The sequence below is a fragment of the Oncorhynchus clarkii genome, chromosome 18, assembly GCF_045791955.1.
Source record: "Oncorhynchus clarkii lewisi isolate Uvic-CL-2024 chromosome 18, UVic_Ocla_1.0, whole genome shotgun sequence".
Taxonomy (NCBI): Eukaryota; Metazoa; Chordata; class Actinopteri; order Salmoniformes; family Salmonidae; genus Oncorhynchus; species Oncorhynchus clarkii.
Genome location: NC_092164.1, coordinates 38274225 through 38295554, shown reverse-complemented (window position 1 = coordinate 38295554; position 21330 = coordinate 38274225). Strand labels below are relative to the sequence as shown.

At 41.7% G+C, this 21330-nt stretch overlaps 1 protein-coding gene across 1 annotated transcript in view; it reads left to right on the top strand.

Annotated features, from left to right (window-relative positions):
* Positions 1 to 438: 438 nt before the first annotated feature.
* The window catches only part of LOC139373463 (glutamate receptor ionotropic, kainate 5-like), an 88279-nt gene continuing 67387 nt past the window's right edge, over positions 439 to 21330 (top strand). Inside the window, exon 1 of the mRNA XM_071114001.1 lies at positions 439 to 562. The gene's annotated coding sequence lies outside the window, so the exon portion shown is untranslated. The remainder of the gene's footprint in view (positions 563 to 21330) is intronic.

The window sequence follows — 21330 nt, the reverse complement described above, 5'->3', positions numbered from 1 at the left end:
CGGGAGAATGAAAGAGTTATTTTTTTCCAATTGAAACAGAACGTTCTTTTTCCTCCCGGCTCTTTTATTTGTTAACAGCACACACTCGTTCATTCTGCCGTCTGTTCATCGCTCCACCAGGGCAGAAAGCTAGATACTTCACCTTCACCTCCGTCTAAATCCCCCTTTCCCCACTGCTGTTGGATATTTTTCACTCCTGTAGAAAATGCATCCTTTTGCACCCTGAGGGAATCATTTCCTATTAAAGAACAAACCCAGGGGTTGGACATTACTCCTATATAGGTTTCCCCCGTAATACACCGTATCACCATATCAAAAAGAATAGACTACTTGGTGAAAAGAAGCAGAAAACCCTCCCAAAGCCCAGAGACCCAGTCCCTCACGACACCCCCCAACTCCTTTCTCTTCCTCCCCTCCCTCCGCCTTCGCCTCCTCTCGGATCTTACTCCTCTCGCTCCATTCCTTTTATCCGTGGGGGCATCCCACTCCCCGCCGGGACTAAGCCGGCTTGCATCCGCGGGAATCTTTTGATATCGGCTCCTGGTGTCGTCTGATTCATTCTGTGAGTATACCTCTCTTTCCTCTCGCTCTCCCCTCTCAGTTGGTGTGTGAGTGCGCCATTGTGTGTCTACTCTACAGGTACCTTGCCTCCTGTTAAGGCGTCTCTCCCTTCGTTTGATTATAGTGGCGAGCTTGTAGTAATGCTCTCTAGTAAAGGGTAGACCGGTTTAGTCGGTGTGTGTGTGCATGTGTTTTTGTGTATGTGTGTGAGATGTATTTACATGTGAGGAAGGCAGTAGTGTTGATGATGAATGATGCACCTGAGGTACTTTGTGCATGATTGTAGATAATTATAAACTGGGTGGTTATAAACTGAATGCTGATTGGCTGAATGCTGTGGTATATCAGACCGTATACCACAGGTATGACAAAACATATATTTTTACTGCTCTAATTAGGTTGGTAACCAGTTTATAATAGCAATAAGGCAACTCGGGGGTTTGTGATAAATGGCCAATATACCACGGCTAAGGGCTGTGTCCTAGCACTCTGCGTTGAGTCATGCATAAGAAGAGCCCTTAGCCGTGGTATATTGGCCATATACCACACCCCTTTGGGCCTTATTGCTTAATTATACAGGTATGGTTGTGTCTTCTCTGCAATGTGCTTGTGTTAATTATGTGTGTGTTCGTTTTTTCCTTTTATATGTGTTTGATGGAATGTGTTGATTTACAAGCTTTCATTCTGCACTCCCCAAAAATATTTTGGCTGCCCTTAAGTTTTGCTCTATCATATTTTGTGAACATTACACAATCAATTCATGTTTTCTGGCGGAATGTAATCGTCTCTTTTAGAATTTACTTAACTTGGTGGGACTTGATGTGCACCAGATTCATTAATGTAGAAATTAACTGATCAAATTTCGTTTGGTCACAGAGTTTTTTCTTTTTTGGGGACAGAGCTCATTAGACTAATACCCAGAATGCTTTGCAATCATACATTTGTACATTTACATTTACATTTTGGTCATTAAACAGACACTTTTATCGAGAGTGACTTCAGTCAGTGCATTCAACCAAGTTAGATAAACAATCACATGTACAAAGTAAAACGTTTATGTAACCATTACTGAGAATGTTGTTGTAGTTAAAGCGATACTTCGGGATTTTGCATGCTAGTAGATACCCATAGGTTTCAAGTCATTGTGCTAACACTAATTACCATTGACCTGTGAAACTAGCGCTAACTTCCTTCACTGGATACAGACATAAAAATGGTTTGCACGAGATAATCTGACTCTTGGGAAGCAGATAAATGGAATTGCCAAAATCCTGAGGTATCCCTTTAAACTGGTATTTTGGTTTAGGAGCTGGTAGTAAAGCTCATGGATGAGCAAGAAGCAGATGGGAGTGCAAAGCTCCCTACTTAAATCTTTGTTTGTTGTCGATTTAAAAAAAAGTTAATAAATGCTTTTTTAATTTAGCAGTTAGGATGAATGCAACTCAGAGCTAAAACTGACACAATTGTTTCATTTGGGAGGTACTTCTAATTAGGTCAACATGACTGCCTGAATAGATTTTGTCAATCTGAGGTAATCATTTCTAATTATTATCTCTTAATTCCATAGTCTTTCAATAACACAATGAAATTAAGTAGATCTGTGTCAATCATTTCATGTAAAAAAATAACCTATTTCCATTAGGTGTAACTACTGTCCAAAATTGAATTGTGTGTGTGTGTGTATCAGGATTGGGCTCATTTCGAATTGATGGCAGTCAATTCAGGAAGTGATTTGAATTTAAAATTCAGAAAATTAAAAACATTTGAAACAACTACTTTTCACTTTATTGAGAAGTTGTTGAAAATAAATGCCCTTTTTTTTTGGTTTATTGAATTGTAATTTTTGTTCACTTCCTGAATTGACTGCCTTCAATTCGAGTAGATCCCAACCCTTGTGTGTATGTGGCTTTTGATGTACTGTGTGTGCCAAAGCAAGGTCTACACTTTACATGATGTGTACTAAGTGTTTACCACTTCACCAGGCTACTATAGAAAAACATCTTATCATACAGAGTGTGCATAACATCCAAATGTTAAAAACAATGTGACATGCTAAATAGTCCACGTGGCAGCAGAACTATACTCACACCATACATTGTATTAACCCTGGGATAGTAATTGATGGGCCCACAGAATGTAATTCCACCACATCCAAGGCCTATAGATAGATGGACAATCTGCACCGACGGCATTTCCGAGAAGCACCAAGGACGCTATTTCTGCCAATAAGTAACCGTGGGATATGTTATGATTAAGATCATTTTTCTTTGTGCTCTTTCAGTCCAACTCCACTGACACCTCTTAGCTCTGCAGAGCTCTGTATATTGTAGAGTGCTAAGACCTCCTCTATCACTGTCCAGGCCACACACTGGGCCTTGTCGATAATTCGAAAGCTATATTGATATTCTGCTTGAACTAGATGGAGGAAAATCACTCCCTTTTACAGTTAATCGCTTAGATGGAAATGGCCTCTTTTTTCACCCCAGACAAAACTCTTACCTGGAAAAGTCAGGGAGTTTGTGCTATAGCTTGAGAATTGAATAAGAATTGTCAATCTATTATCCATTATTCTGGTTTCAGAGTTGATATTATGCAGTTTGACTCTACGGAGTTGACGCTACGGTGTTGACGTTTCAGAATGTATGTTTTTGAGGTCATCTTTTGATGTGTGGGGAATATCAGTCATCAGAAATCAAATGGCTTTATGTTGATTAATAACAGCTGCATGAACTTGGACACGTAATCATTCAGTTATGGTGATTCATGTTAGCGATCAGATTGTTTTGTTAAAATTGGTGAGGATTTCTGTCAGTCACACAGAACACCACTATGTTGATGAATTCATAATGATACATGTCAGATCTATCTGGATTCATCTACCCATGCATGTTCGTGAAAATGAAGGACGAACCACAATGCAGCCTACATGTCCAATGTTATACAACACGTCTGTGTTTCCAATTGATTAGCAGTGGGTATAAGTCAAGTATGAATATGAACGATATTCAAATTCCAGATTGTGTGTCGCTAGGAATTATCATTTGAATGGGCATCAATGATGTTTTCCTCCAAAAACAATTGAATTGAAGTCCTCTATTCTTCTCAACCTTGGCAACACTTTCTAAGTACCATCTCACAGGAGACAAAGGGGTCCACATTCGCAGCCAGATAGAAATACACATCACAGACACTTCTGCGAGGGCGCTGAGAGCCGATATCAGCCATAGGAAGTAAGATAGTAGGTTATGATTAGTTAGAGTGATTATATGCCTGGTGGCCTTACATCAGCTGATGAGCACCTTGGCTTGGAGTGTGTGCAGCACTGAACTCATGTCTCTGAGCTGAGCTGCTTAGTCAATGCCGCTCGCTGGAGCGGGGCGCTGCTTCTACTGTGGCACGTTGCTGGCTTGTCAGGCTCTGCAGCCACACAGCTCAGCACATGCTGCACACACTGCCACTAGAAACACACACACGCACGAAGAAGCACTGTCCAGCTGTATGGAAGGCAGAGGACAGTGGAAAAGGACAGGAGTTTGGGTCAAAGCATGTCCTCGTGGGACAGCCTCAGCTGGGTTTTGTCACCATGCTATTGGTGGATCGGATCGTGCCATTTTGTTAGCAATTTGTCACATAGTTGATGTCGGCAGTAAAGGATGTCCCAGTCGGCCAGTGGCAGAAGTGACAAATATAGAGTTCTAGAGCCTTCCTATGTGCTGGGATGTCAGCATTGCAGTCAAATCGAGAGAGTGAGGACTAAAAACGCATTCCCATGGTGTCCTCTTCTATTGCTGCGCAGTCCATCTTTGTTGACACCTTTTGGAATTTTGAAATCCTCCTGACCTCTCTTACAGACAATGAGGTAGAACTACCTTTTTCCTGTAATAATTTACGCATCAAAGATCATCCTTTGGCATTTTCTTCAGAATGGGCTAGCGACAAAAAGTTTAAAGGCCCAATGCAGTCGTTTTTATCTCAATATCAAATCATTTCTGGGATAATAAATTAAGCACGTTACTGTGATTTCTCAAGCAATAATTTTGCTAGGACTGTCTGGGAGTGTTCTGAGTGGGGAGGGTAAAACTGAAAACAAGCTGTTATTGGCAGACAGGTTTGGAACTCTCTTGGTCTATCAACTTATTCATCGCCTAGTGATGTCACCAGGCAGGCCAAAACTCCACCCCACCCAAAACAGGGTGAATTTTCAGGCGGTCTTTTCAAACCGCTCTTACACTAAAAGGACATTATCATCATTTTTACAATTTCAAAGTATTATTCCAACCTCATAGTGTGGAAATATATGTAAAACACAGGAAATCACATTTTTGTCTGCACTGGGCCTTTAAGAGATGGATTCGAAAAGACTACAATTAGTCTTTTCACAGTAAGGGGTGTAAATGTGTATTCAAATGAGTCATTCCTCATATTTAAATGGTATTACCCAGAGCAAATTGACAATAAACCAGCGTATTCATATTTTGAGATGTGCAGCTTTGTCAAGGACTTTGTTTGGGAAGGTTGCGGTTCAGTCAGTGCCTGGTTATGTGGTTGATTATTGTTGAAAAGATTGCTGATCTGCAATTGTCACATCTTTGTGTAAAATATCCAGATTTTTCTTAGTTTACCTGTGTGTTGGGTGCTGTAGAGTGGAATGAATCAATCAAAAGGATTGGTAGAATAAATAAACCACATTTGGAATAGAACAGTTGTCATAGTTACCTTTGTAGGTATAGAAAAATGTCAAGCTTTATTAGGGAATCATACAAAAAACAGCTATTCACTTACCTCTGATTCCAGTAATATTCACTGACAACAAAAGCCTAATCGTGAGTGTGCAAAAGTGGTGCAGGTAGCCTTCACAGGGTCCTCCCATCAGCATTGGCCAAGCATCAATGTCTCAATGTTGTAGCAAGGCCATTACTTAGTAAACAGCTCTGACATTCACTGACAAGGGACAGTTCACCCACAAGGTATAATGGCTAACCAGCTAGCTAATGACATCAGTGTTCACCTCCAAACAGATGTTCGTTCGTCCACAAACTCTGTTCTACTGACAAGGTCTCTACTAACTAAGAAGGGTTGCCGTTTGGCGGCTACAGACAGTTTCAGTAATGACATCGCCACCCGGTAATGAGGTAGCTTCTGGACATCAGATGACAGTTACTAACCTCAATTTCGACTTCAAATAAGACTTCAACTCCGACTCAGCTGTTCCACTGTTCATACCGGACCCTATTCCTTTGTTCCATGGGGTACTAAAACGGTGCATGCGTAGAGACGGGAGACGAGATGTAGTCCTGGTGAAATTGAGGCGAAGAGGAAACCGAACGGCGCTCCTATCTGTTTTATAAGCAAATGTCCGGTCACTGGAGAATAAGATGGATGAGCTTCGTTCGAGAGTCTCGTATCAGAAAGACTTTAAGAGCTGCGATATTATAGGTCTTACTGAAACGTGGCTGGAGGATGGCACTATGCACGTGGTACTCGGTGGATTGTCCGTGCTGCTTCAGGATCATACAGCGGCTTCGGGGAAGTCAAAAAGGAGGGGGAGTGTGTTTTTTCATAAATAACAACTGGTGGGCTGCTTCAAGTATGAAGGGAATCTCGAGCTTTTGCTCATCTGATATAGGAAAACCTCATGGTAGGTTGTAGACACTTATCTATCAAGAGAGTTCTCATCCGTAATTATCACAGCTGTCTACAAGCCAACACAACTATGGACGCTAAAACTCTAGACCTCTTTTAATCTATCGAAAGAAACGCTTACTAGGTCTTCCCTCGCCCCTTATTTGGCAAATCTGACCATGACTCCATTCTCCCGCTTCCTGTTTACACGCAAAAGCTCAAACAGGAAGTACCAGTAATGCACTCAATACGGAAGTGGTTGGATTAAGCAGAAGCGAGGCTACAAGACTATTTTGGTGGTACTGTACAGACTGGGCTATGTTCCAGGATTCATCCGATAGCATTGACCACAACAGTCATAGGCTTCATCGATAAGTGCATTGACAATGTAATCCCCACAGTGACTATAAGAATGTATCCAAAGCAAAAACCATGCATTACAGGCAATATCCGCGCTGGGCTAAAGGCTAGAGTTACCTTTTCCAAGGAACAGGACACGGACATGGATGCATACAAAAAAGCCTGCTACAACCTCCGTGACATCAAACATGCAAGAGGACAATATCATCTCAGACACCCTAGACCCACTCCAATTCGCATACTGTCTCCACAGATGGCACAATCTCAATTGTACTTCACACTGCTCTCTCTCACCTGGACAAGAGGGGAAATAATTATCAGAGAATTCTGTTCATAGACTACACCTCAGCGTTAAAAACACCATAGTCTCCAAGCTCATCACCAAGCTAGGCTCCCTGGGACAGAAATTCTGGACTTTCTGATGAGCCAGCCCGATGTGGTGAGGGTAGGCAACAACACCTCCACCATGCTGACTCTCAACACGGGAGCCCTTCAGGGGTGTGTGCTTAGTCCCCTCTTGTATTCCCTGTTCACCCACGACTGCGTGGCCACTTACGACTCCAACACCATCATCAAGTTTTCTGACAACACGACGGTATACGGCGATGAGTCAGCCTACAGGGATGTCTGAGACTTAGCAGTTTGGTGCCTAGAACAACAACCTCCTCCTAAATGTCAGTAAAACCAAGGAGCTAATTGTGGATTATAGGAGAAAGAGGGGAGAGCACACCCCATACACACTGATGTAGCTATTGTGGAGTGGGTCGAGAGCTTCAAGTTCCTTGGCATCCACACACACCTGCACAGTCATGAAAAGGGCACGGCAGTGCCTCGTCCCCCTCAGGAGGCGGAAAAGAGTTGGCATGTGCACTCGTATCCTCAAAATGTTTTACAGCTGAACCATTTAGAGCATCTTGATGGGCTGCATCCCCACTCGGTATGGCAAATGCACCGCCCATGCCTGCAAAGCGCTACAGAGGGTGGTGCGAACAGCCCAGTGCATCACTGGGGCTGAGCTCTCTGCCATCCAGGATCTCTATATCAGGTGGTGTCAGAAGAAGGCATGAACATGTGTTAGACTCCAGCCACCAAAGCCATAGACTGTTCACCAACAGGCTCCGAGACAGATTCTACCCCCAAGCAATAAGACTGCAAAATAGTCTGCTAAATAGTAAAGGAATGGTACCTGAACTGTCTGACCTGACACTATCTTGCACTGATCCTATGTACACTCACTAGACTAAATATACACACTCACACACGCTACATTGACACCCACACAAAACCCACACACACATTCACATACACTACACATGCATACACACACACATATCGCCACAACCCAAACACACAATCATATACACACACACACTTTTACACTTATCATTTGCTGCTGCTACTCTGTTCTTTATTTTACTCTTATTATTATTATCTATCTTGGTGCCTAGTCACTTTACCCTGCCTTCATGTACATATCTACCTCAAATACCTCGTACCTCTGCACATTGATCTGGTACTGTAATTAGCTCCATTCTTGTGTGTTTTATTTTATTCTTACGGTAAAGTCAACACCCGTTTTATTCGGCGATTGTGACTCAAACATTCAAAAGGCACTCGCAGGTCTGAGCTATCCTGCTCCATCCACATCCGTTCAACGCATTGACTGGGGTTGGAGACGAGGGGAAAATAAACCTGTTGCCAAATATAGCCATGTGCATTTCACAAGTATTCTAATCAAATGTGTTCATAAAACGTATTAAAAACACGTCTGTAAATCCACGATGAGGACATCGACCGGTCGAGTAAGTTTCCATAAATCATTGGGTACAGTTGCAAGAAAAAAATGTCAGATCGGCTGAAGTGGTGGCAAATCGGTACATGTGACAAATAAAATTGGATTTGATTGGATTAGCTCTTTGCCTTTGTTATCGGTCAGCTGGAAGGGCCTTGGACTCTTCAATTCCGAACGGATTTCCCAAGGCTCTGCCAGGCCGTCCCACACTCATCATTACTGGCCTTGGGAAGGCATTCATCTCTATGGGCCAAAAGTACTGGAGAAGAAAATCAATGGCCATCTCCCAATAGATTTAACGACTCCTTTTGCTTGTCGGCTTTACTTTAGGACCACTGGTTGGTGAAGGTAACAGACAGGCTTCTTCCACCATATTGTGCTCAAGTATGAGGCACTGTGAGACCTGAGTTCATGAAAGAACATGATGAGTAAAGAGAGCTGTTTTAAACTATTGGAGCACAGCCAATGCCTTCAGGCTAACGTATTTTTGTCCGGCATATTTGTCCAGCCAGACTCTGTGCATATGAAAGAGAGATGAGCTATGCATCAAATACATGCCAGATAAATGGCTCATCAATAAGGACCAAACTTGGGTTAAAATACAAGTTTATTTGAGTATGTGTTTTTTAAATACTTATTTTCTGTGTATTTGAGTATTTTCGAATAATGTGGCCTGAATCAACTACTTTTGTAAGGGGTGCGAATCTGGTGGCAGGGAAGTCAGACGCAGGAAAGCAGAACTTGATAATAGCCGGAGCAGTTTAATAGTAAAACCAACGGCATAAGAAATACAAAGTATGGGCACAATAACCTGACGCGCATCAGTCAAACAAGGAGAGGCTTCGACTTCGGGAGAAGTCGTGACAGCATCTATTTTCAAACAACTTCTTATGAATAGCTTACTACAGTATTTGAAAGCCTTTTCAAATACTTATTTCAAATACAACTTTCAAATTCCTGGGCTAAATGCATGGGAGTGTATTTGAATTATTGTATTTGAGTATTTTCAAATACTTTCCAATATTCAACTGTCTTTTCAAATACAAAATATCTTAATACTTACTTCCAAATGTATTTAAAAGTAATGAAATACCCTATTTGAACCCAGGTCTGATAAGGATAAGGACGCCAATGGAGTCCGACACATATTTACATACATTTAAAAACATTAACGTCCGTGTGTGTGTGTGTGTGTGTGTGTGCATTTATCAGTTACGCATACATGTCGTTACTTATACACAACAAATACAAATAGGTCACATGAGGGAGACGGTTTGTGCGGTGAGGTGTTGCTTTATTTGTTTTTTGAAACCAGGTTTGCTGTTCACTTGCACTATATAAGACGGAAGGTCATTCCATGCACTCATGGCTCTGTATAATACTGTTCTTTACTTGAATTTGTTCTGGACCCGGGGACCATGAAAAGACCCCTGGTGGCATGTCTGGTGGGGTAAGTGTGTGAGTCAGTGCTGTGAGTAAGTTGACTATGCAAACAATTTGGAATTTTCAACACATTAATGTCTGTTATAGAAACAAAAAGTGATGCAAGTCAGTCTTTCCTCAACTCTCAGCCAAGAGAGACTGTCATGCGTAGTATTTATATTAGCCTTCTGATTACAACGTGCTGCTCTTTTCTGGGCCAGCTCCAGCTTAACTAGGACTTTCTTTGCAGCACTTGACCATATGACTGGACAATAATGAAGATAAGACAAAACTAGAGCCTGCAGGACTTGCTTGTTGGAGTGTGGTGTCAAAAAAGCTCTTTATTACAGACAGACGTCTCCCCAGCTTTACAACCATTGAATCGATATGTTATGACCATGACAGTTTAAAATCTAAGGTAACACCAAGTCATTTAGTCTCCTCACCTTGTTCAACAACCACACCATTCATTGCCAGATTCAGCTAAAACGTAGGAAATGATTTGTACCAAATACAATACAATACTTAATAATCAGGACCAGAGTATTACTGGCCACCCAATCCAAAACAGACTGCAACTCTTTGTTAAGGGTTTCAGTGACTTCATTAGCTGTGGTTGCTGATGCGTATATGGTTGAATCATCAGCATACATGGACAATATACTTTGTTTAATGCTAGTGGCCGGTCATTGGTCAAGATATTAAAAGAGGGCTTAGAGAGCTGCCTTCCGGTACACCACACTTCACATGTTTGACATTAGCGAAGCTTCCATTAAAGAAAACCTTCTGAGTTCTATTAGATAAGTATATACGGTAGAGGTTGAAAAGCCATAACACATACTGTATGTTTCCTCAACAACAGGTTATGGTGAATAATATCAAAGGTTTCACTGAAATCTAACAGTACACCTCACACAATATTCCTATTATCAATTTCCTTCCACCAATCATCAGTCATTTGTGTTAGTGAAGTACATGTTGAGATACCTTCTCTATAAGCATGGTGAAAGTCTATTGTTCATTTGTTTACACAGAAATAGCATTGTATTTGGTCAAACACCATTTTTCCAACAGTTTGTCAAGAGCTGGCAGCAAGCTGATAGGTCTGCTGTTAGAACAAGTAAAGGCCGCTTTACCACTCTTGGGTAGCGAAATGACTTTGGCTTCCCTCCGAGATATGACAGATAGGAGTGGCTATAGTCAGCTTCCATCCTCAGTAGCTTTCCCTCTAAGTTATCAATGCCAGGAGGTTTGTCATTATTGGTCGATAACAATAATTTTTCCACCTCTCTCTCACTAACTTTACAAACATCAAACTTTTGTTTCATTCTCAATTTTTTATGCATGAGTATGATGGCTCACTGTTCATTCTTGGCATTTCCTGCCTAAGTTTGCCCACTTTGTCAATGAAGTAATCATTCAAATAATTGGAAACATCAAATGGTTTGGTGATGAATAAGCCATCTGACTCGAGGAAAGATGGAGTTTAATTTGTCTTTCTGTCTATTTTTTTCCATCATTATTTATATAATTGATCTTGGCTTCATAATACAGTATCATCTTCTTTTTGTTGTTTCGTCACATCATTTCTAAATTCATGGTGAGTCAGCCAGTCAGATGTGCAGCCAGACTAAGTAGCCGCTCCTTCTGCCCGATCTCTTTCAACCATACAGTTTTTCAAATTTCTCATCAATCCATGGAGCCTTAACAGTTCTAACAGTCAGTTTCAAATCAAATTTTATTGGTCACATACAAGTGTTTAGCAGATGTTATTGCAGGTGCAGTGAAATGTTTGTGTTTATAGCTCCAACAGTGCAGTACTGTCTAACAAGTAATATCTAACAATACACACAATCTAAGTAAAGGAATGAAATTAAGAATATATAAATATTTGGACGAGCAATGTCAGAGCGGCATAGACTAAGCCACAGTAGAATAGAATACAGTATATACATATGAGATGAGTAATGCACAATCTGTAAACATTATTAAAGTGGCCTGTGATTTTAAGTCTATGTATATAGGGCAGCAGCCTCTGAGGTGTTACTGATGGCTACTTAACAGTCTGATGGCCTTGAGATAGAAGCTGTTTTTCAGTCTCTGTCCCAGTCTCTGTCCCAGCTTTGATGACCTCGCCTTCTGGATAATAGCGGGGTGAAGAGGTAGTGGCTCGGGTGGTTGCTGTCCTTGATGATCTTTTGGCCTTCCTGTGACATCGGCTGCTAACCCTAACCCTGTGGTTGCGGACGGTTGCCGTACCAGGCAGTGATACAGCCCGACAGGATGCTCTCAAATGTGCATCTGTAAAAGTTTGTGAGGGTTTTAGGTGCCAAGCCACATTTCTTCAGCCTCCCGAGGTTCAAGAGGAGCTGTTGCGCCTTCTTCATCACACTCCCAGGGCCCTCACCTCTTCCCTGTAGGCTGTCTCGTCATTGTTGGTAATCAGACCTACTACTGTTGTGTCGTCTGCAAACTTGATGATTGAGTTGGAGGCGTGCATGGCCACGCAGTCATGGGTGAACAGGGAGTACAGGAGGGGGCTGAGCGTGCATCCTTGTGGGGCGCCAGTGTTGAGGATCAGCGAAGTGGAGGTGTTGTTTCCTTCCTTCAACACCTGGGGGCGGCCAATCAGGAAGTCCAGGACCCAGTTGTACAGGGCGGGGTTCAGACCCATGGCCTCGAGCTTAATGATGAGCTTGGAAGGTACTATGGTGCTGAAAGCTGAGCTATAGTCAATGAACAGCATTCTTACGTAGATATTTCTCTTGTCCAGATGGGATAGAGCAGTGTGCAGTGCGATGGCGATTGCGTCATCTGTGGATCTATTGGGACGGTAAGCAAATTGAAATGGGTCTAGGGTTTCGGGCAAGGTAGAGGTGATATGATCCTTGATTAGTCTCTCAAAGCACTTCAGGATGACAGAAGAGAGTGCTACGGGGTGATAATCATTTAGTTCAGTGACCTTTGCTTTCTTGGGTACAGGAACAATGGTGGACATCTTGAAGCACGTGGGGACAACAGACTAGAATAGGGAGAGATTAAATATGTCCGTAAACACACCAGCCAGCTGGTCCACACATGCTCTGAGGTCGCGGCTAAGGATGCCATCTGGGCCGGCAGCCTTGCGAGGGTTAACACACTTAAACATCTTACTCACGTCGGCCACGGAGAAGGAGAGCCCACAGTCCTTGGTAGTGGGCTGTGTGTTATCCTCAAAGGGGGCCAACAAAGGTTTTTTTGATTGTCCGGAAGCAAGACGTCGGTGTCCGTGACGTGGCTGGTTTTCCATTTGTAGTCCGTGATTGTCTGTAAACCCTGCCACATACGTCTCATGTCTGAGTCGTTGGATTACGACTCCATTTGTCTCTATACTGACATTTTGCCTGTTTGATTGCCTTACGGCAGGAATAACTACATTGTTTGTATTAGGTCATATTCACAGTCACCTTGCCATGGTTAAATGCGATGGTTTGCGCTTTAAGTTTTGCGTGAATGCTACCATCTATCCACGGTTTCTGGTTAGGGTAGGTTTTAATAGTCACAGTGGGTACAACATCTCCTACAACACTTCCTGATAAACTCAATCACCGTATCTGTGTATTCGTCTATTTTGTTCTCGGAGGCTACCAGGAACACATCCCAGTCCGCGTGATCAAAAGCAATTTTAAAGCATGAATTCCGATTGGTCAGACCAGCGTTGAATAGTCCTTAGCATGGGTACTTCCTGTTTGAATTTCTGCCTATAGGAAGGTAGGAGCAAAATGCAGCCGTGATCTGATTTGCCGAAGGGAGGGTGGCGGAGGGCCTTGTTGGCATCCCGGAAGTTGGAGTAGCAGTGGTTGAGTGTTTTAGCAGCACAAGTACTACAGTCAATGTGTTGATAGAATTTCGGTAACGATTTCCTCAAATTTGCTTTGTTAAAATCTCCAGCTACAATTAATGCAGCCTCAGGTAATGCAGCCTCAGGATATGTGGTTTCCAGTTTGCATACAGTCCAGTGAAGTTCTTTGAGGGCCGTCGTGGTATCGGCTTGATGGGGTTATATACACGACTGCAACTATAACCGAAGAGAATTCTCTTGGGAGGTAATACGGTCGGCATTTGATTGTGAGGTATTCTAGGTCGGGTGAACAAAAGGACTTGAGTTACTTCATGTTATCACAATCACACCATAAGTAGTTAATTATGAAATATACACCCCTGCCCTTCTTCTTCCCGGAGAGATAATTATTATTGTCTGCGCAATAAACTGAGAACCCAACTGGCTGAACGGACTCAGACAGTATATCCCGAGAGAGCCATGTTTTCTTGAAACAGATTATGTTACAATCCCTGATGTCTCTCTGGAAGGAAATCCTCTCCCTTAGCTCATCAACTTTATTTTCCAGAGACTGAACATTAGCGAGTAATATACTCGGAAGCGGTGGGGGTTATGTGCTGAGTCGGACTAAAACTCTACTCCGAGTACCTCTTTATCGCCGGCGGTGTTTTGGAACAGCCTCTGGAATCAGTTCAATTGCCTCTTATACACTATTTTAGGCCCAGCTTTTGGAACTTTGGCATTCCTGGATATAGCTGGCCACTATATTGTGATAAATGCATCCAATGGGTATGGATACAGCTTTAGAACAAATTCTACAGTATTAGTAAAAATGTGATCAATACATGTGGATGACCTTGTTCCTGTAGTGTTTGTAAACACCCTGGTAGGTTGATTAATAACCTGATCCAGATTACAGGCAATGGTTACAGTGAGAAACTTCCTCTTGAGCGGAAAGCTTGATGAAAACCAGGTCCCTTAGAAAGTATACCTCTCTGTTTACATCACATACACTTTCAAGCATTTCACACCTATTATTTAGATACTGACTGTTAGCACTTGGTGGCCTATAACAACACCCCAAAATAAATGTTTTTAGATGTGCCAGGTGAACCTGCAACCACAACACTTCAATAACACTTGAAATAATGTTTTCTCTAATCATTACAGGGATATGGCTCTAAATATATACAGCAACACCTCCCCCATAAGCATTCCTGTCTCTTCTATAGATGTTATATCCTTGTATTGCTACTGCTGTATCATCAAATGAATTATCTAAGTGAGTCTCGTAAATGGCTAGTATATGAACCTTATCTGATGTTAGCAAGTTATTGATTTCATGAACCTTATTTCTAAGGCTGCATATATTACTATAGGCTATTTGTAGCCCTTTCCTGGGTAGCTTAACAGAGATAAACATAATATGGGAAATCGCAAACAAAGCCAAAGAAAAATATATACATTCAGCAGTCCATTAATCAGTTGGTGTGTGTAAGTGTGTGTGTGCATTGGGGTTGAAGCTACGAATCCACAGGTTTGGCTCTCTCATCCCTTCCAGGCTTTTGGGAGGGAGGGTGAAAAATAAGCATGTCATGTAAGCAATGTCCCTATGCGATCTGGCAGCTTTCATGGCTGGGATAAGTTTTTTCCTCTTCTGACGCACAGCTTCAGGATAGTCCTCGTTGAGGAAGTTGTACCTTCCTCTCAAGTTCTTGGCTCTTCCGGAACCGCTACAGTACCTTGTCCTTGAACCTCAGGAACTTGTCCACTATTGGACTGGGCCTGTCACCTGGGCCTTTGGTGAGTTTTCGAGTCCTGTGAGCGCGCTCCACCTCAATCTTCCGTTTCTCCGAGACCATTTCCCTCACTTTGCCCTCAGACTCCGACCAGGTCTCGTGTGGAGATTCTGCAATTCCGTCCACAACAACGTTGTTCTGTCTTGACTGTCCCTAGAGATAATCTGATTTCTCATACAGAACTATCTTTTCTCAATGACTTACCAATTGCAGTCATCTTGCCATTCCCATGTTTAAACTGATTGAATTGAATTGAATTTATTTTGGGTAACAGACATATACAACGAAATGTACAATGTGGACCCAGAGGATATCACTTGAAAGTATTAATTAAAACACTTGTTTCCACAGTGGTCCTCGATGGTAAAAACAATAACACACACAATGATTAAAAGAAAAGACAAAATTACAAACAACCATAAATACATTCATTTACACTCCCATCCTAAAAAGTGTCACTATTCACTGAACCTTTCCCGAACCTTAAAAATCTACCATGTTCATTTCACATTTCAACCTTTAAAAAACGCTCTCTTCATTGCACATCATACCTATCATTCAAATAAATACACCTGACCAGCAGTAGGGAGGCACAAGGGGTAGCGGAGTGGTTTCTCTTACTTATACAACCTTGTGCAAATGAAAACCTTTGCCTGATTTTTAAAGCTATTTCTTAGCTTGATTTCTAAGGGGAGGCAAATGTCTGTATGAAAAACATGCTCCTCGCAGTACTGTTTACTCTTGGGATTTTACAAGACATATCACTAGCTCTGGTATTGTAACTGTGTTGGTTATAGACCATATCAATGTATTTTTTCATATAAACTGGGCCACGATCATTTCAGATGTCAAACATTTCATTAAGTTTAAGTTGGTCAACTCTGGACTCCAACGGCGACAAGCCCACCTCCCGGAACTCCTGCACCCCTATATGGTCCTAGGGGGTCATTAAGCATATACCTGATAACATTACTTTGCATGTCCTGCATTCTCTTTTTCATTTTTTGATAGCCCACTAAACCAAGCAGAGCAGGCATAATACAAATGACTCTGAGTCGAGGTTGAGACGAGCAGTTTTTAAAAATCTTTGATGTGAAAATACGATATAAACGATATAAACATTTCAATTTGTTTGCCATTTGAGAAATACTTTTAGCAGCAATCAGGTCTCCAGAAAGGGATTGATCTAAGGACACACACATATAAGTTGCACTTGGTTTAGATTCAATCTCATTGCCTGCACAGTTTACCTTGATCTTGTCAGCCCTAAGCAATACTGAGCTGACTCTGTGAGAACTGCAAACTGTTCTTCAGGTCCTGAACCTCTCTGGTCAGGTTGTCCATTATTTTATTGGTTGACTCCACCAGTATTTGGACCCAACACTTGAAGCTATTTTCTTGTTGTTGCTTGTAGAACTATTTTTTGTTAGTTTAAAAGACCCTTCACCTGTGATAGAGAGACTCCACTGTCCTTTTGTGGGTTTTGCCAATTGTGCGCTGCCCTATGGGACTCCCAATCACGGCCGGTTGTGATACAGCCTGGAATCAAACCAGGGTCTGTAGTGATGCTTCTAGCACGGAGATGCAGTGCCTTAGACCGCTGTGCCACTTGGGAGTGGATGGAAACAGCAAATATGTCAGTCAACTTTCAAAATGTCGACAAAACAGAATACTCTAGACAAGGTGGGATATTTTTGTGTCAGTAAAATGTATAATGCTAGAAATGGCGGTGGAAACGTGCTTATGCGCAAATATTGATATAATAACCATCAAACGATATGTTACGTGGTCCTCCCACTAGGACTCGGGGCAGCGTGCAGTTTGTTAGGCTACAGATTCAATAAGTTACGATGAAATTCACAGGGGGGTGAAAGTGCACGGTGGTGAGCTTGATACTCCTTTCCACTGAATATTTATTCATTTTCTGGCGACATGCCATGTAAAAATACCCGCACTGTATCTGTGAGCTGTTGTCTAGAGCGCACATGCCAACTGTCAAGTGGGCAGATTTGAAATATAACGCACATTTTTTTGTTTGTGTGACAAAACCATCAGTACAGTTGAAAATGGGATGGAAACCCCTTTTCAGAAACCCCCATTTAACCGCAAAAGTTATTTTTAAGTGCACTACGTAACCATGCACAGGCGTTTTATCCGCAACAAGTCCATTCCTACACAGTGTTTGTGCGTGACCTCTTGTACGTCACCTCTACAAAGACATTGTGAGGATCAGACTCCCATAATTGACCTACAGTAAAAGAGGAATTTTCCAAGGACGTTAATGGAGAGGAGGCCAGATAGATACTGCATCTCAGGGTAAATCGCTTGTGGGTTGAGAGGTGGTTATTTGACTGCAGTCTATTTCCTGTGACCAGGGACCCTTTTAAGCCTGGTCTATGATGACCGCTTTGGCCGCTGCAATAGGGACCAATCAAAAGCCATTGATTAGCTGTCAGAGTGCTGCTGTGTACTCCCCCTGTAGCCAAACAGCCTTTCGACAGCCACAGTGGTAGGGAGGTAACTAATGTGTTATTGAAATGGTACAGGAACTGGATGGGGCTTTTAGGGTTTTTTAGAACATTGCGTAAAGGTGGATATGATTGTGTGAATAAGCCATTGTCATGACTTTACTTTCATTAATGTGATGACTGTTATTTATCTAATCAACTAACTATGTTACATTTTTACCAGATTAAATCAATCATGCTAACAATTAACTCATTAGGATTTGGGGCACCACGAGAGCGGTTGTTTAAAGAGTTATCATCTCCAGAATTAAACCCTAAAGGTCTTTACCTATCACACCCATAAAACAGTCAACGTATTAATCATAATCTCGTATCATATCATCATTCATTTTCTTAGTCAACCGTGTATTCTGTTTCGTTGTGTTCTTGAACGTAGCCCTTTTTCTTTGTGTTCTTGAACGTAGCCCTGTCTTTGATTTTTGTTCATTGATTTCACATAGTTACTCACCTGGTCTCATCAGCTCCTTATTTAGTTCAGTTCATTCTGTATGTGCCTTTGTGAGGTATTGTTCGTTTTGACTCTACTAAGCCTTTTCCTAGCTTGTTTGTGAGAAACAGTTATATATAGCCTTCAGTCCTAGTTTTGATTCACCTGCCTGTTTGCCAACCTGTGTATGACCATTGCCTGCATGTGACCACGATTTCTGCCTTCTGCGAAGGCATAATAAACACCTGTTGCGCTCTGCAAGTGAATCATTTTCTCCCTGAGTATTCATTACATTTAGAAACTTCTCTCACAGTAATCCTATACTTTGCACACAAACTGCCGCCCGTTTGGAGTAAGAAATCATGAATGAAATTATTCTTTGAAGATCGGTGGTTCTCAGTGTGGTGATGAGAGTAGTAGAATACGGTGGTTTGGAGAGTAGTAGAATACGATGGTTTGAAGAGTAGTAGAATGGTCCCATTTAAATGAGCTTTTCTAGATACCTTACTTAGAACAGCTGGTCAGCCATACCAGTGATTGTCCGGGAGGTGACGTTATCGTCTCTACCTTGTGTTGAGATTGAGTTTGAACCACTTTGGACGTGAGCTGGAGCTAAACATCTCTCTGGTCTGATATGTTCATTCTTAACCCACCATTTTATACAGTTCATTTAAAAGGGGCGGTGGGTGAGGCTGAGACACTCTCTGACTTCACTCAAGTTACAGAAAGTTACAAAGTTACAGAAACAATTTCCTCTTACAGTTTCTAAGATCACATCCCTCTCTTAACAAATACACTTTCATAATTTTTCATATTTCCTACACAATGTGGAGGATGGAGAATTCGTACAGTTAGTGTATATACTTTTCAAGTTACAGTATGTTTTAATGACATTACAAAATAACAACCCGAAATTACATTATTACTCTTTAGATCGCCTCTGACCATCCCCCACGTTGTATGTTGAAATATTGTTCTAGTATTCACTTTAGGACGTGTTAGAGTTTCGGCGGGAAAACGTCTGTGAAACAAAGTTCACCCTCTGTGGGTGAGAGAGGGTCTGGCCGAAGTCATCCACCGCAAAGCTGATCCAACCCATCTGGATCCCCACAGGACAATCATGATACCATGTTGTTTGCTGGGAAAGAAGTGTTAAGGTTTAGTAAAAATTTGAATTCAGAAATGTGTTATTCCAAGAAGAGTGGGACAATCATTTAACATTTCGAGAGTATTTAAAGAATACATTGAGATGCTGTCCGTAACAAGCATACAATGCAGCTATCCTTTCATAACTGAACTTGCGTGAGCATTGCGTGACTCATTTCCTAATTAATGTGCTATTACAAACAGAGAAATGTTGAACTAAATTGATAATGTTATCATTGTATGTCACACTCTTGATGTGCTCAGACATGGTACCAATATATAATACGAGCTAGACTCCAGGAACTTTCAATAATGCAGTAGAGGTTTTGATTCCAGAGACAGGATTATTACCAGCGATATTCAGTCATCTACGTGACAAATCAGTGGCAGTGGGTGCCATTTAAGATGAAGGAGGATGATTTTTTTTTGTGAACATGACCTTATTTCTATTACAGCGTATTGGATGACTGTCATTCATATTCCATTCATCCAGCTCAATGGAACACTGATGGGTTTATGCTACTAGATGATACTCTACTTTCCCTGTACCCATCATGAGGTAGCTAAGACCTAGCCTATGAATGAATGTTTACAACGTGGGTGCACACAGGTCGAGAGAATTTTGAGTAATGAAGGTGACAGACAGTGTCACATCAATACCACCGTGCACACTCTTGCCTGCATCTAGCTGTTCTAGGGAGTAATCATTGTTCCAACAATTGCAAACGAGAGTTTCTATAAGACAAATTCAGGTATGTTTATCCTCGTTTCGTTCCGTTTAAGAAACGTTTCTCAACAGAATCGGTAGAATGAATCTGTACTTTACTATTTATATGTTTGACAACTTTTACTTTTATTTCACTACATTCCTAAAGAAAATGTGGTACTTTTTACTCCACACATTTTCCCTGACGCCTAAAAGTACTCCTTCCATTTTTCTACATTTTGTTACATTACAGCCTTATTCTAAAAGTGCTTAAATTAATTGTTTCCCTCATCAATCTACACACAATACCCCATAATAACAAAACAAAAACAGTTAAAAAAATATTTAGCAAATTTATAAAAAATAAAATAATAATTGACATAAGTATTCAGACCCTTTGCTATGAGACTCGAAATTGAGCTCAGGTGCATCCTGTTTCCATTGATCATCCTTGAGATGTTTCTACAAGTTGATTGGAGTCCACCTGTGGTAAATTCAATTGATTGGACATGATTTGGAAAGGCACATGCCTGTCTATATAAAGGTCCTACAGTTGACAGTGCATGTCAGAGCAAAAACCAAGCCATGAGGTCGAAGGATTGTGTCGAGGCACAGATCTGGGGAAGGGTACCAACATATTTCTGCAGCATTGAAGGTCCCAAAGAACACAGTGGCCTCCATCATTCTTAAATGGAAGAAGTTTGGAACCACCAAGACTCTTCCTAGAGCTGGCCACCCGGCCAAGCTGAGCAATTGGGGTGGAAGGGCCTTGGTCAGGGAGGTGATCAAGAACCCGATAGTCACTCTGACAGAGCTCCAGAGTTCCTCTGTGGGCATAGGCGAATCTTCCAGAATCACAACCATCTCTGCAGCACTTCACCTATCAGGCCTTTATGGTAGAGTGGCCAGACGGAAGCCACTCCTCAGTAAAGGCACTTGACAGCCAACTTGGACTTTGCCAAAAGGCACCTAAAGGACTCTCAGACCATGAGAAACAAGACTCATGAAATGGCTGCACCATTCCATATTGTGGTGTACCTTATAGATGTTAGTATGTCAGTAAAGCAATATAGCATAACAGTAGCCGTGCATCAAAATAAAAACACTATTTGGCAAGCACGGAACCCCATTATCCATCTAAAGAATC